Consider the following 13,992-nt stretch of genomic DNA (forward strand, 5'->3'; position numbering starts at 1 on the left):
AATATACCTAGGACTACAGGATTTTATGGACAAGTTGGAGTTTTGGCATCTGATATGTGCGTTCTGCTGAGATCAGACTGCACACTAAAGTGGGGGTTGTAATGATGACAATGCACTGGAACGAACTAGTGACTTCTCTCCAAACCCCTTTTCTTCCCCCCTTCCCAAAGAGACGGGGTGTGAGAGGTTGTATAAGTTAATGCATCCCAACAGCAACCTCAGTATTAGAAACAAAAAAAGACTGCAGAATAAATAAAGAACAGACAGTGGAACAGTATACAGATTGGAACTCTTATTAAAATCTAAAGCCCGGCCTTTACAATAACAATTTTCTATTTTCCTGTTGTCCGAGGTGAGATACTAAATATGCTTGCCAGAAAAAGTCAGTTCAATTCCTTTAGAAGGACACAAGGCAAGAAAGTTTCAGTGCTTGGTTGTGCACACAGTTATGGTTATGGGCATTTATCAAATATAAGCCAGGTTCAAACGGCATGTTTTAAGTTTTTATTTTTTATTTTTGCGTAATAATTGAACATATAATAGAAATGAAAGTTGCTAGTAGGCAGTTGACAGAAATGTAAATCATAAACATTGTTTTAACAGCAGATGTGTCATTCATTTCTTAACCAGATGTGACATAATGTCACAACGACTGACCGTACTTTAATGGGAAGTGTAAATCAGGAGTGCCCAACCTTTTTTTTTTTTTTTCCCCTGAGAGCTACTTTTACAAAATGAAAATGCCCGAGAGCTACTCATATTTTGTCACATTTATTCTCATAGCTTATTGCAACCCAAACAAACTTCATTTACAGTCTTGATGTGTCACGGAGGGGTGAACATCCCCTGCTCTGACTGCAGCTGGGAGGGGCTGCTGGGCCACCTTTGAGTGCTTTCGGATGTGCTAGGGGCCTACGGCCGCACCCGCTGCTTGTTGAGAATAATGAGAACGATACGTGCTTTCTCGTCAGTCTTCCAAAGTCTCCAAAACAGGTTAAAATATTAGTCTCAATTCTCTGTAAATGTAGTGACAAAGTCGTTAAGTTGCTAACACTGTTTACCAGTGGGTCATCAAGTTTGACAGCAGCTCAAAGTTTGATTGGCAACTAATTGTCAAATAATCCTTTTGTGTAAGGCGGGACACTTATGAATTTGATTGGATATACATGTAATTTGGTTTATTGGCTAATCAAGTTTTCAACATTACGTAGGGTTAATTAACCCTTTGACAAATTACTTGGAAAGTGCCAGTAGCTCGCGAGCAACGTGTTGGATACCCCTAGTGTAACTCAATATTATTTGTCAGCTTGGTTTTACTGGCAACAGGGTCTGTGTTTATTGTGTAGAGTCTCAAAAAGTGTTTTAAACCATCAAGATTAGTAAGTGTTGTGAGGTTTTAAAGACTTTATCTACAGCTGGAATACTGATTCCTATTGATTAATTTTATGTAATTCGCCTGACCAAAGCAGCTGTATCTCTTTAATACAAACCACACATCATATTTCTATTTGTGTGGGTGAAATCTATCCTCCACAGGGCCGATATTTTACTTTTTACTCCCTCTCTCTTGTGTGTGTTTGTGTAAAAGAAGCTTGGATGAATCACTGCAGATCTAAAACAGGAGGGGAGGATGCTAAGTTCTGAGCCTGAATTAATTCCCAAACTAATTGCGGGCAGACTTTACAGGGGATAAAAAGCTGAAATCCTAAGGGCTAAAACCCATGGGCCCTCTCCCACTTGTGTAAACCCCAGTGATGATGTACATAATTTACACTGTCAGTGTATAGTTGAACAAGAGGAAGAGGAAGAGGCAAAAACACAAGGGAAATGACTCAGTGGCCTAGATGCATGTTTCCTTTTTGGGGCTTTCTCTGCGTGATTTCCTTCTCTGTCTCTCTCTTTCAATATGGCTGATCATTCTCTTTTTCAGGCAGAGGATGGAAGGTTGAAGGTTAGCATGATTAGGCTTCTCATGCAGCAACATGTCCATCTAAGCATGACAGCCAGATGAGTCAAATTAACCAGCTCCACTGCAATTCTCAGCTGATGTGCTATGATGATCAAGACATTAATGTGTTGACATGACACACTAGTAGCTCTTCTATTGCACTGTTGAGAACAACAGGGGAACTGTATCATGTTTGCATTTAGTGAGTAAGACAAAGTTTGTCTGACTTTAATACATCAACACTCCGGCCTCACCTAATTTTTTAAATCTTCTACTCTCTTTAGAGGCACCTGAAATCCAAAGAAATTTCTGTGTTAAACTATTGGTTGCAGGTTGTTTTTATTGTAGCTATTATGAATTCAACATCCCTGGGAGTTCTGACTATAAATGTATAACTGTGAATCACAACACCCCCACCATCCCATGAGGCCCTGGCAAATGACTGTATGACATCATTGTTTTCCCTCCAAGAACATGGCCTTCAAGAAAGTCAGAGTGTGCATCTCCTCTATCCAGTGTGTGTCTTACATTAAATCACTGATGCTCAATCTAATGGCAGCTCCACCTGTCTTTTAATTTTAGTCTCTTTAATATTTCATTATGAAAAAGAAAAATCTTAGCTAGTTGCAGCTGCATGTGTTACTCACTAGTTATTTTCTTTTGCACACCTTTCACTATTGCACATGCAACATACCTCCATTAAGCTTTCTGCTTCTCTTGATTGGAAAATCCTGTTGGTCTTCAGTGTAGCACTTCACTCTACGCTCAGCCCTCCCCTTATACACACACACTCACACATAAGCTCACTTGAAGCTGCTAGTCTTTGTGAATGAGTTAAAATCACTCTCTGTGACCTTGCACACTGCTGATTAAAGAAACATAACAGCTAATGTAATGACTGCATATGTTCTCTATGTTTGCATTTCCCTATGTGGACAGGCCAAAACTGTGTATAGTTGCATATTTTCTCTCATACACTGAAACTTTCTGTTACTTTGCATGGCCTTGTGGGAAACTAAAATGGGGCTACATCAGCGCGATGACTCACTAGCTGGTGTGGGCATTTGACCAACGGCAGTGGTTACTGTGATGTCAGGGACCTCACAATAACAAGTCTTTGAAGAGCCAGAAGAGTTGATTGATTTATTTTTAAATTGTTTGCGTACTTACACCTTAGCTATTACACCCAAAATAATATTTAATTCATATTGACAGGGCGTTCATTTAAAAAGGTAAAAGGACTCTCAGTGCTATACTGTCTGACATACTACCATATATAAGCTCGTGTATTTGTATCTGATTAGTTTGGAAAAAAACATGTCTTGTTCTTTAGTAGACTTTCACATACATTTGGGTGTGCAGCTAAAAATTTCACAGCCACAATGAAAATCATTGCAGCAGGAAACTGACAGTCATACAGTAAACAGGCCCTGGGTTATTGCCTGGTTGATATGGCCCATCTAGTCATCAAGCCCCAGCTGAGCCTGGCTAAATGTGGCCAGTGGCAATGACTGTTGACACACTGATGAAAACTCCATCGCTTATTGAATGACCTGTTCTATGCTTCTCCACAAGTTTAGCAACAGGAGCAGTTTGCTCTGTTACTTAGGGTCAATAACAACTGTGTGCCCAAAAGCTGAGAGCTTAGTGACTGAACCCTTTAAATTATTTTATTTTATTTTTTTTGTAAATTGGCAAAAAGAATAACCTTTTGCTCTTACTTTTAGGGGAAGCTGTGTATAACTGCTAAATACAATCTGTGTTTGAGGGGGGTATCCATGAACTGTGAGCTTATAAGTCTATGGGTGTGGCTGTAGAATAAATACAGGAAGAGACAGTAGTCAGTAATGATTAATTGAAAATTGCGTGAGTGACAAAGGCTGAGCTTCACAATCATTTTTTTCCTAATGAAGTCAAAATATTTTTTTAAGCATGATTTAAATCTAACACCTGTATTTCTCAGTTGACTTATGTGAAAACTTTTTGACTGTTCTGTTCTTAATGGAAAAAAAAATGCCACCGCTGCCTTTTTTTTTCCTATCAAACAGCTCAGCTTTACAATTCTAAATGTTTTTATCACTAAAGGCCTGGACATTGTTCATGCTGTTCGTGAGTACTCGACTAGTAACTAACTTTTTTTTGTCCGCAAGTATCTAATAGATTACTTGATAAACTATCTAGTAATCTTTCCACTCAACTTATGGAAAGGGTGTAGGTGCTGAAAAGTACGAGATGGCTTTATTTGTTATAATAACTCAGTCGAATCTATAATAATAATGTCTGTGCCTCTCTTACTTGTTATTTTCCTGCTATAAAATGAAATGGTCATGTAATGTGTTTAGTGCTTAAAATAAATTATGTGGAAAAAACACATGGGTGCAAGTGCCATTGCTTTGTTTTAAGTGGTCACAGAGGTGGTATGCTGTTACTGTACATACACTTAATGATACAGCCAGAAGCCAAGCTAGTTTTTGTCCCAGGTGGGAAGAGAAGATCTAGGTCAGTTTTACCCCCTGGGTGATTTGAGTGTCATTTGTATTTATTATTTTTTATTTTACTTTTTTATTCTCCTAGAACGGTGACTACGACACATGCACAGTTTCTGGAAATAGCTGCACATTAATTGATTTTTGGACAAAATAATTTGCATAAAATCCAACGCACATGCTTTACCGGTGTTTGTTTAGTGAGTCAGCTTAGAGGAGGTGGCGCTGGTGGAGTCGTGCTTTTAAAATGATGAACTAGTACTGTGTGGGGCCTACAAGGGTTTTCAGAAAATAGATTTTTTTTTTTTTTTCTAAAATGATGGCCCAAGTAAAAAGAAATTACATAAACATGAATCCCCCACATTTAGTCATATGTTTAATTGCAGTCATGGGAGATGCATTGTGCAGCAAAAAATGTACATGAAGTATTAATATGTTGGCTAACTGTAGGTTCAGATATGATTCAGAAGGTTTTGACACGGGTTCCAGCACATTGTCTTTCCATAAAAGTTCATAATGCATTTATTTTTAAGTTAAAATTTAATATTTAACATTTTTAAAAGTAAATATTACAAATGTTTTATTTTTTATTTTACTGAAATAAATAGGTTTTACAAATATATTTTTTTGGACCTAGGCAATTTAACCATGGTCACTGTTATTCTCTATCACAGTTTATCTTGTGCTATAAAACCTATTCCACTCTGTAAATATGGCACAAAGGTAGCATGTGTTTGAGATCAAGGTTCAGTCGCTTTGCTGCTTTCTTTATGGGTTTTCATTCGGGTGGTTGATTAGCACCAAAAACAGATGAATTGTTCCAAAAAAAAATGTAAAATATGTAATAGTTTTGGTGAATCTATGACTGTTGCCTAATCCACTCAAAAAAATAAAAAAAGTGGAAGGGACCAATTATTGTGGTTTTGGGGGATTGCCAAGTAAAGGGATATGTAACCTTCCTGCTTCAAACACGAAATAGTAGCCAGTCTTGTGGTTTGGTTCAGTTGAAGCTGTGTGTATATTTGTTAGTACTGCATTTGTGTAACCTGTTAATCCTTATAAAACTCAAGGCCCAGCAGTGATCTCTATGAACAACCCTCCCTCACTTTCTCTGATGTGCAAAATTGTCTGTGAGTGACTATTGAATAATTTAACAGGCGGGTGACGGCGCTCTGTGAAACTGCACTACTGTGTTTGCTTATTTAAGTGTGTGTGTGTGTGTGTGTGTGTGTGTGTGGTGGTGGGGGGGCGGGGGGGCAACAAGACAGTAGACACACGCTATTGACCAGGTCTGACAAAAAAGCTAAGCTCACAAGGCACTAGCACAGATAGTTGCCAGAGAGGATGAATGGTTTTAATAGAGAAAACTCCAGGCTTTGCTCCAGAGGGACACCCACCCACAAAAACACACACGCACCCCTTTGAATTCATGGAGTTGCACTAAAAAACCTTTCAAACTGAATGAGGGGAGGTCTTTGTGTGAAAGAATCTGTGACCAGTGCTATTTACTATATGTGCCATGCATACATGCGAAAACATTTTAAAATGTACAACCTATTTATAAAGCTTGAGGTATATCTATTGCAGTTGACATACTGGTATTACTTTTAACTGATGACTTCAGACAGCATTTAAACTTGCCCAGTGCTTGCCCTCAATGCAGATGAAAAGATCTCAGCCTTGACTATCTATTTAGGGAGGTTTGGTTCTTTTTTTTTTTTTTTTTTTTTGCAAGACTTCAGAGACTTCTACAATGTAAGATGCATATTTCAAAGCAACTGAAAATAATTGTCTAGTCCAGCGGTCATCTCCAGTGAACTTTTAGGTCACTGAAAGAAGTTATTTTAAAAGATCTGTGTGCAAGCTCAGATTTTGTTGGAATTACCTTCCTCTGCCTCACTACCAACGTTGATCTGCAGGGCATGGATAGGTCTCATTTTTAGTCTGAGTCGGGCAATATTATTATGTCCAATGTTAAAGCCACATAACTGCACACTTACAGAACCAAAAGAAATGTTACGTAGTATGTTAAGTATTGTAAGTGTAAGTTAAGTTAAAATTCATTTTGAAGGAAAAAAATTAGAGGTCACTTACTGTACATGACAGACAATTAGGGGCTAACACTATAAACCATCAATCATTCTGATTATTTCTGCAGTCAAGTAATAGTTTGGTTTTTAAGATGTCCCAGATTATTTGTTATAAGCTCTGAGAGCCCATAGTCAAGTCTTTTAAATGTCTTGTTTTTTCTTATACACAGCTCTAAAACTGAAGACTGTAAGTTGTGAAAGCAGATGATATTCATATTTGTAAATTCACAGGCTGTCGATTTTAGAGAAATTCTTGGACACGTTCTTGGTTATCCTACTAACCATTAATCTAGTGTCACACTGGTTGTCATTAGAATAATTCATTTACTGATAAATTCAGGTGTCAAGCAAATAATGTAACCAGTCAGCAAAGGTAATTGCATTGAAGGGAAATTTTTCTATGTGCACGATACTTTACTTTATCTTGGTATGTGTTTGAGTGGCTGATAAAATTATATGTTGATGTTCAATGTTTATATAGTTTCAGAAGCATAAAATAACACAGGTCAAAATAATAAAGAGATTATCATTACCCCAAAGCCCCTTGCTTCTCCCTCATACTGTACCTCACAAATACCCTTGACCATCTTAATATTGCATAGCTGCCACTTCACAAAAGTCTTAATTAAAAAAAATAAGGAAAAAAATCAGTTTGATTTCACATGTGAAAGATTTCATGTGTGGTGGTTATGTATGAACTTTTCCCATTATACAATATATCGCACTGACACACTGTAAATCTGCATCAATAGGAAAGGGTATAAAATAAAGCTGTACTATTCTGCTTTGCCAAAAGGATGGTTCTTGCACCATTAGCTCTTCATTTTCTTTATTTTTATTTACTTCATTAATCCACAGTATGATGTTCTTAGTCCACCATTCATAATAATGAGCTGAGTTGGTATGTGTAATTTCTTCAATTCTAAGCAAAGCAAATTACATGCTGGCTCATATTTATCAGACAGGTGTTACCATGCTGAAGGAACATCACACTTCTATAACACATCATAGGTTGAATGCAAGTGAATATGCTTACTGTAGCTGTTCAGCATAACATCACATTTCTACTACTAACCAGTTGGATAACATTTTCATGGACGTCTGTTTGTAAAAGGCTCCATCATTGCTCGAAAGAGAAAAGCATGTTCCTGATAATGATTGCTTTTTTTTTTTTTTCCCTCCGTTGTAGTTAATCATGACTAAAAGACTCACAACATTGTCTCTGATCAGAGCGTTGAAGCAAGATGGAAATCTACTATAGTCGTCTGTAAAAGGTCACGATTTCCGAGTTCAACGTTTTAAGATCCACAACATAAGTGGAGTAGCCACTGTGAGGTTGTGGACTGCTGATGCTTTAAGGCAACAAGGAGAAATTGCCTCACATAAACTTCAGCTTTAGAGCTGGCCCAGGGTTTTAAGTCAGTGGATAGGCCACATTTGTCTTTTATTTGTCCTTCAATCCACCAACACCCACATTTAAGTTCGCATTAGCCTTAAAGCTAATTTGAGAAGGTAACAGTCTGCGGTGTGTATGTGTGTGTTTGTAGAATGCATGCATGTCTCAGTAGTGTCACTAAGCTCCTGAGATGAGAGCTGCCCCAAAGACTCCAAATCCCGTGTTGGAGCGTAGAGTATGTATGTGTATGCGTGTATTCTTCAAAATGAGTCACTTCTATAAAAATCCACACCATGCTTCTCTGGCAAGATAATCGGGACATAATGTTTAGTTTCTTTCTGTCTCACTGGATTAGTTTATTTTCATCCAGAGAAAATTTTGCGTATTGTGGAAATCGCCTCGTATTTGGTTGTCTCAGCTTTATGTAAATTTCACTATGGGACATGTGATTTTTAAAATCACACCTACCACCTCCTGCATGACTCATCAAAAGCCCACTTTAGTCGTCATCATTCACGGCATTTATTGGGTGTCTCATTATCACTGATGAAATTCAGTATTATAACCTGTTATATGTTTGTATGAGGTCATTTTTCCATGCACATTCAGTGGGTTTACATGGACTTAAGTAACCAGGTTGCCGTCGACTTTCTCTGCAAAGCAGTTTTTTTTAATTGTCATGTAAACAGGAAAGCTGGTTTCTGAAATCGGAGTAGACCATTCTGGAAACTTTGTTTCCACAGGTAGATTTCTGTCAGAGAACACAGATTTCTCTGCCATGTATATTTGTAATCGGGTTTTTAATCTGCTATCTCTAACCGTGCATGTGTGTAACAAAAGGCTGCATTATGGGGCAGCGTCGCCTCATTTTTAAAACAAAGTTACCCTAAAGTCAAGCTGAAAAGTTCCTCGTCATTTGTGTCTGCATTTGTCTATCGTTTTTTTCATTGTTGTTGTTGTTTCTTTCAAACTGTGCTGTCATTCTGCTTCCACATGAATGCACACACACACAAAGAAAAGCCAGAGAGCGGCGTTTTCTGTCACTATACAGTTGCAATCTGGGAGCCAGGCTGTAAGTTTGAGGTGTGCTGCTTTGTTCAGGTTCAGGGGATTTCCAGTAACCAGGTTTCTTAAGTGCATGTAAATTCTGTTTGTGTGAGTAACCCTGTTACTTACTTGCATGTTAACACAGTTATTAAGGTTAACATCTAAGAATTATTCAGTTCAGCATATATTTTGTTCTAATAATAGCAAGTAAGCAGTTTTTCTTTGTTTAGGTATTTAAGATATAATAGCTGTTAACGACACACATGCCAATGGAAAATGGTGATACGTACGTGTGAGATGCAGTTCTGCATAACACCTGTGGGGCAGTACTGTCAGAATGGCAATGATAATAGTGGAAACTTATGGGGAAAACATTTACGGAGATTTATCAAGAGGAATGCAATCTTTACTATGTACTTTTATTTTTTACTTCTGGTGATAATGAACATTTGTGCCAGCTGACTCTGCATTAATATGAAATGACTCAACCAAATATCAGGGGACCCCCCCCAAAAAAGCCAAATTTTTAGGAACCTTACACAGAAGTGGCATATAGGGGATGTAAACTTAAACCTAAACCCCATAATAATGCACATTCAGCTGGTACAAATGATTTGGTTTAGTAAAATATTGAAAATAAAGTCTATTCAAAAGTTTGCATCCCCCTTGATATATTAATACACTAACTTCTTTGAATGTTGTCATAGTTTTTTTAGAAGCAGAAGTTATAAAGAAATGCCACTGTTGGTCAGGGACGAGGCCCAAGTCTGTCCCTTGTGGCTAACTTCTTAAAATCATCAAGACATATACAAAGTATTCATGAAAGTATGTAAACAGCGACAGTGACTATGCTGCCTGTTTATGCATACGCTTGGGTAGAAAGCAATTTTATTTTCACCCAAAGTGTTATTTTATTGGTTGCTTACAAAGGGGAATTCACACCTTTGCAGGTTTTCACACACAGGTTTTCATCCAGGAAGTCACATCATCATGGTTACCTGCAACAGGGAGCTTGCTAGTTGTCAATATTTTTTAAATAATTTGAAATCATGTTTTTAATTACTTTTGGGGAGAGAAACAAACTGCAAGAACCCTGGTCCTTGATTGATAACCAAATTATATTTAACTTGAAGAATAGGTCAGGCCCCCTAAAAGCTGTTCTATAGGATTATTTTGGCCAAAAACAGACCTTTAAATGCAGGGTTGTTAAAACGGTTTGCGTGGCCAAGTTGTGCCTTGGAAATTGACTCAGGATTTATGATTCATATGACAGCATGTAACTGGAGGAATGGAAAGTAGGAGTTGGATATCAGGAGTTTGATCAGTAGCCAAAGAACAAGATCTTTGTCTGAAAACCTGTGGTATAATACGTCAGGGATGATGTGATTTTGATCTTACTACAGTAGCTTTTGGAGCCTACATTCTTTGGCCTTAACCCTACCGGCACTGGAATGAGGAGGAATCATTACATTGATCTGGCTTCACAAGTTTCCTCACTCTGAAGTTCTAAAACTCAGTCTCTTAACGATGGCAAAACAACTCGGAGATACAGTTAACTTGGTCTTAATGTTTGTGAATAGTGGCGTTCTATGAACCCAAAAACATGCATATGAAACCTAAAGAACATCCTATTGTTTTCTCATTTTTCACTGGTCGTTTTCGTATTGTTAACATTTATGGCACATCACATCTTCTGTGTCACTGTTTCAGCTTCTTTTCTCCTCTTATGGCTTATGGATTTTACCATAGTGTGCCTCATCCACCACTACCTCTCAAGCACTTGGCACCAGACACCACAGTTGACCTTTCCTGTGGTAATGGTGTACTTTTTATTTATTTTTTTTAAAATGGAAAAATGTTTTAGACGTATGTTTTAGAAAAAGTGTACATTTTAAAACTGCAGTTAATCTGATGAATGTAGATGTCATCTGAAGATGTCATCTTGGACTCCAGAATCTTGAGATAGGCCTTTTCAACATTTTCTGACACTTTGTGAAATAAACAACCACTTGAGACTAATTAACTAACTGGCCAAAAAATTAAGACTTAAAAGAAATAAAAGCTGCAGTGCTGAAAGTTGTATAGGTTCCAATCATATCTTTTAAAATAACTTAAGACCATTAGAAAATTAATGTGTAACATACAGAAACATACACTTAATTTTACTTACTCTTTATATTTATCTATATCTTGGTCACAAGTACCAAGCTGAGTGGCGTGAGCAAGGAGTAAGAGGGCTGCAGCCACAACTTTCCCAGAGGCTCATGCAAGCGTCAGTTTGTGTTATAAATCATTCAGGGACGCTCAGATGGGGCACAATACATTTTTATCTATCTCCTCTCCTCTATCCCTCTATCTGCTCCTTTTATTATTGAATACGTTTCCTCACAGCACCCAATCTGCTACTCGGCAGGATCAGGAAGAGAGTGGGGGGTGTGAAACTAACAAGTCAAAAGAGCAGCGTAAAATCAGTTTATTTTTCCAGTCTAATACCACAAAGGAATTAAATGTAACTCAAAGCAAAGGTTACAGGGTCTTTCAGGGCACTGAAAGTCGGATCTACTGTATTTCCTGATTGTCAGGCTGCTTGTAGTTGGCTTTTATTGCGTGCTAGTTTAGGCTTAGGCTGTGTTCGGGGGGGTCATGTCGTGAATACTGCACTACCTGCTTGTCAAAACAAAACGCAGTCCAGTAACTGACAGTGCTCTGCAGTTTGCCTAGCTTAGATTTAAAGCGTGTGAGAGAAAGCTAAATATTATATTTGTGCTTGCTTGTGGATGTGTGAAATCTTGTTTGTCCACAGCTCTGTAAAGTGTCCTTGAACTCATGTATTTGCAAGACAGAATGAGGATGTGTTCAGGTTGAAATGGGCACTTCCCTTGTTTAAACTGCCAAGACATTTTATTTTGAAATACCGCTTGTACAGTGTACTCTGGGATAAACATCAGGTTCCATGTGACCCAAAATATAAATAAGCAGGTGTAGAAAATCATATGGCATAAGGATGGTTTAAAGTAACTTAAAGACATGCCGTTCCTAAGAAGCATATTGTGGAGATATGTATATCATATAATAATGATACTGTTGGTGTCAAAACTTCTAGGAATTCTTTATATTAAGATTCTGTGGAAGGTGTTGTTGTAGGCCAACCCAGATGTTGGCCGCTCTCTGGTTCATTGACAAAACCAATGGATTTTTTCCATTGGTTTTATTGTGGAAAATAAGCTCCATGGCAGAAGTTTATGATACTTACATGTTTTGTTCACAAATAAAAACTCATGTTCACAAATACTCGCATGCTTACATTTTCTACAGACGGCCTAATATTCCTAGATGTAGCTAGTTGTGGTGAGCTTAAGCTCTCACATGAGTGGGGCATTTACTGAGGAAATTTATATTGTAGAATAACCACAAACCTTATTTGAAGCATTTAACCAACACCATAGACTTTGGGAGGAGTCAACCGGAAGTCTTGTTTTCATTGGCCTCAGACACAGTCTGAGTGAACATTATTTTATCTGGTCATTATTTAATTTTGTCTGTTGTTTATTGTTATCTGTTTGTTGCACACATTTTATGCTGTTGTTTACTTCTTATTTAATGTTTTTAACCTGTACAGCACTTTGGTCAACCTAGTTGTTTTAAAGCGCTTAACAAATCAAGTTACAAGTTACAAGTGCAAAAAAGAATTGCTAACCTGACTTCTAGGTTTTAGGACTTATTCCACTCTATAATATTTCATGATGTTACAAAAAGAGGACAAATTGCTATGGATTCTACAGTTGTTGATTTAATAAATGACACTTTTTAGAGATTTTCATTAGCTGGTCAGTCATTTCACCATCTGCTCTTGGAGGACATTTAAAGGCCTTGCCTGTTTGTGCTGGAAGAAAATCACCTACAGTACATCTTCCTGCCTTTATGTTTCATGAGCTCCAATGCAGCAACCATTTATGCTGTAAAGTAGCACTGCAAATTTCTTCGAAAATCTTAATCAGTGGAACATAACACAAAATATTGCATTGCAGATGCATTTAGAGGCTGCTAGTCATGTCAGGAATGGTTGGGAATATTTTGTCAAAATATTGGTATAAAATGTAAACTACAGCCCAGAGGTATTTACTGAGGGCAAATGATTGATTGATTGATTGATTGGCTAGTGATTCCAAACCCAGATCCTCAGCGATCCTTTGCTTTCCAACTGTTTCTACCCACCTAGTGCTCTACCCACTACAGACCACCTGAATTAGGTGTGGTCAGTCAATCAGAACTATCTACTGTAGGTAATCACAAGGTGTTGGGAATGGAATAGTTGGTACAACAATCAGTGCAGGGGGCCAGTTATTAGGACTGTGAACCAGTGGAGTAGTTAATCCATTCATCATTAAAGACCCAATTTTTTAAGTTAAATGTGGTCATAAGATCTTAACTAAACAAACTAACCTTTCTTTGTCTTCTTCTCTCTAATCTCAGGTACAGTAGTATTCCAGTCATGAGGAAGGTTGGCAAGATGTCAACCCTGGACTTTATCTGAGGAGAGAGAAAGGAAGGAAGAGAAGGAGACACGGGCTCGTCCAACACCACCTTTACACATTTCCTACAGGTAATTCACACATTTGACACATTTCGATGCTGTCTGATCTGTAATTTTACTACATAAAAGTGCCACATCATCCAGGATCACGTCTGTTCTTGTTCTTTATATATAATTTTGTTATGATTGTTTTTCATTTCGTCACAACTTTCTGCATGTAAGTTATCTAAGCAAATAGGTGACAGACTAAACAGGTCATTGTCTTAAACAGACATTGGGGGCCTCTGACAGACCAACTCACGCTTGTCTCGTTAAGGTCACTCCGCAGCTTATACTGTTTTGCTCTTTGCACACCAAAGACATTTGTTTGTATGTGTGTCAAAATCCCTTTGATGTTGCAGTTAGCCAGCCAGTGCAGACATTGGCTGCACTGTATGAGGTAAACTGGGCCCTGTTTGCCTCATAATAAAAGCTCCCTGCCCTGCTGGCTC

The 13,992-nt window shown here is 37.8% G+C and overlaps 1 protein-coding gene across 5 annotated transcripts in view; it reads left to right on the plus strand.

The window, feature by feature from the left end:
* Positions 1–13,992, plus strand: part of taok3a (TAO kinase 3a) — a 60,326-nt gene that overhangs the window by 8,449 nt on the left and 37,885 nt on the right. For all 5 annotated transcript variants that reach the window (XM_067520974.1, XM_067520975.1, XM_067520978.1 and 2 more), the window contains one exon: positions 13,441–13,570. The gene's annotated coding sequence lies outside the window, so the exon portion shown is untranslated. The remainder of the gene's footprint in view (positions 1–13,440; positions 13,571–13,992) is intronic.

The sequence above is a fragment of the Channa argus genome, chromosome 11 (genome assembly GCF_033026475.1).
Source record: "Channa argus isolate prfri chromosome 11, Channa argus male v1.0, whole genome shotgun sequence".
Classification (NCBI taxonomy): Eukaryota; Metazoa; Chordata; class Actinopteri; order Anabantiformes; family Channidae; genus Channa; species Channa argus.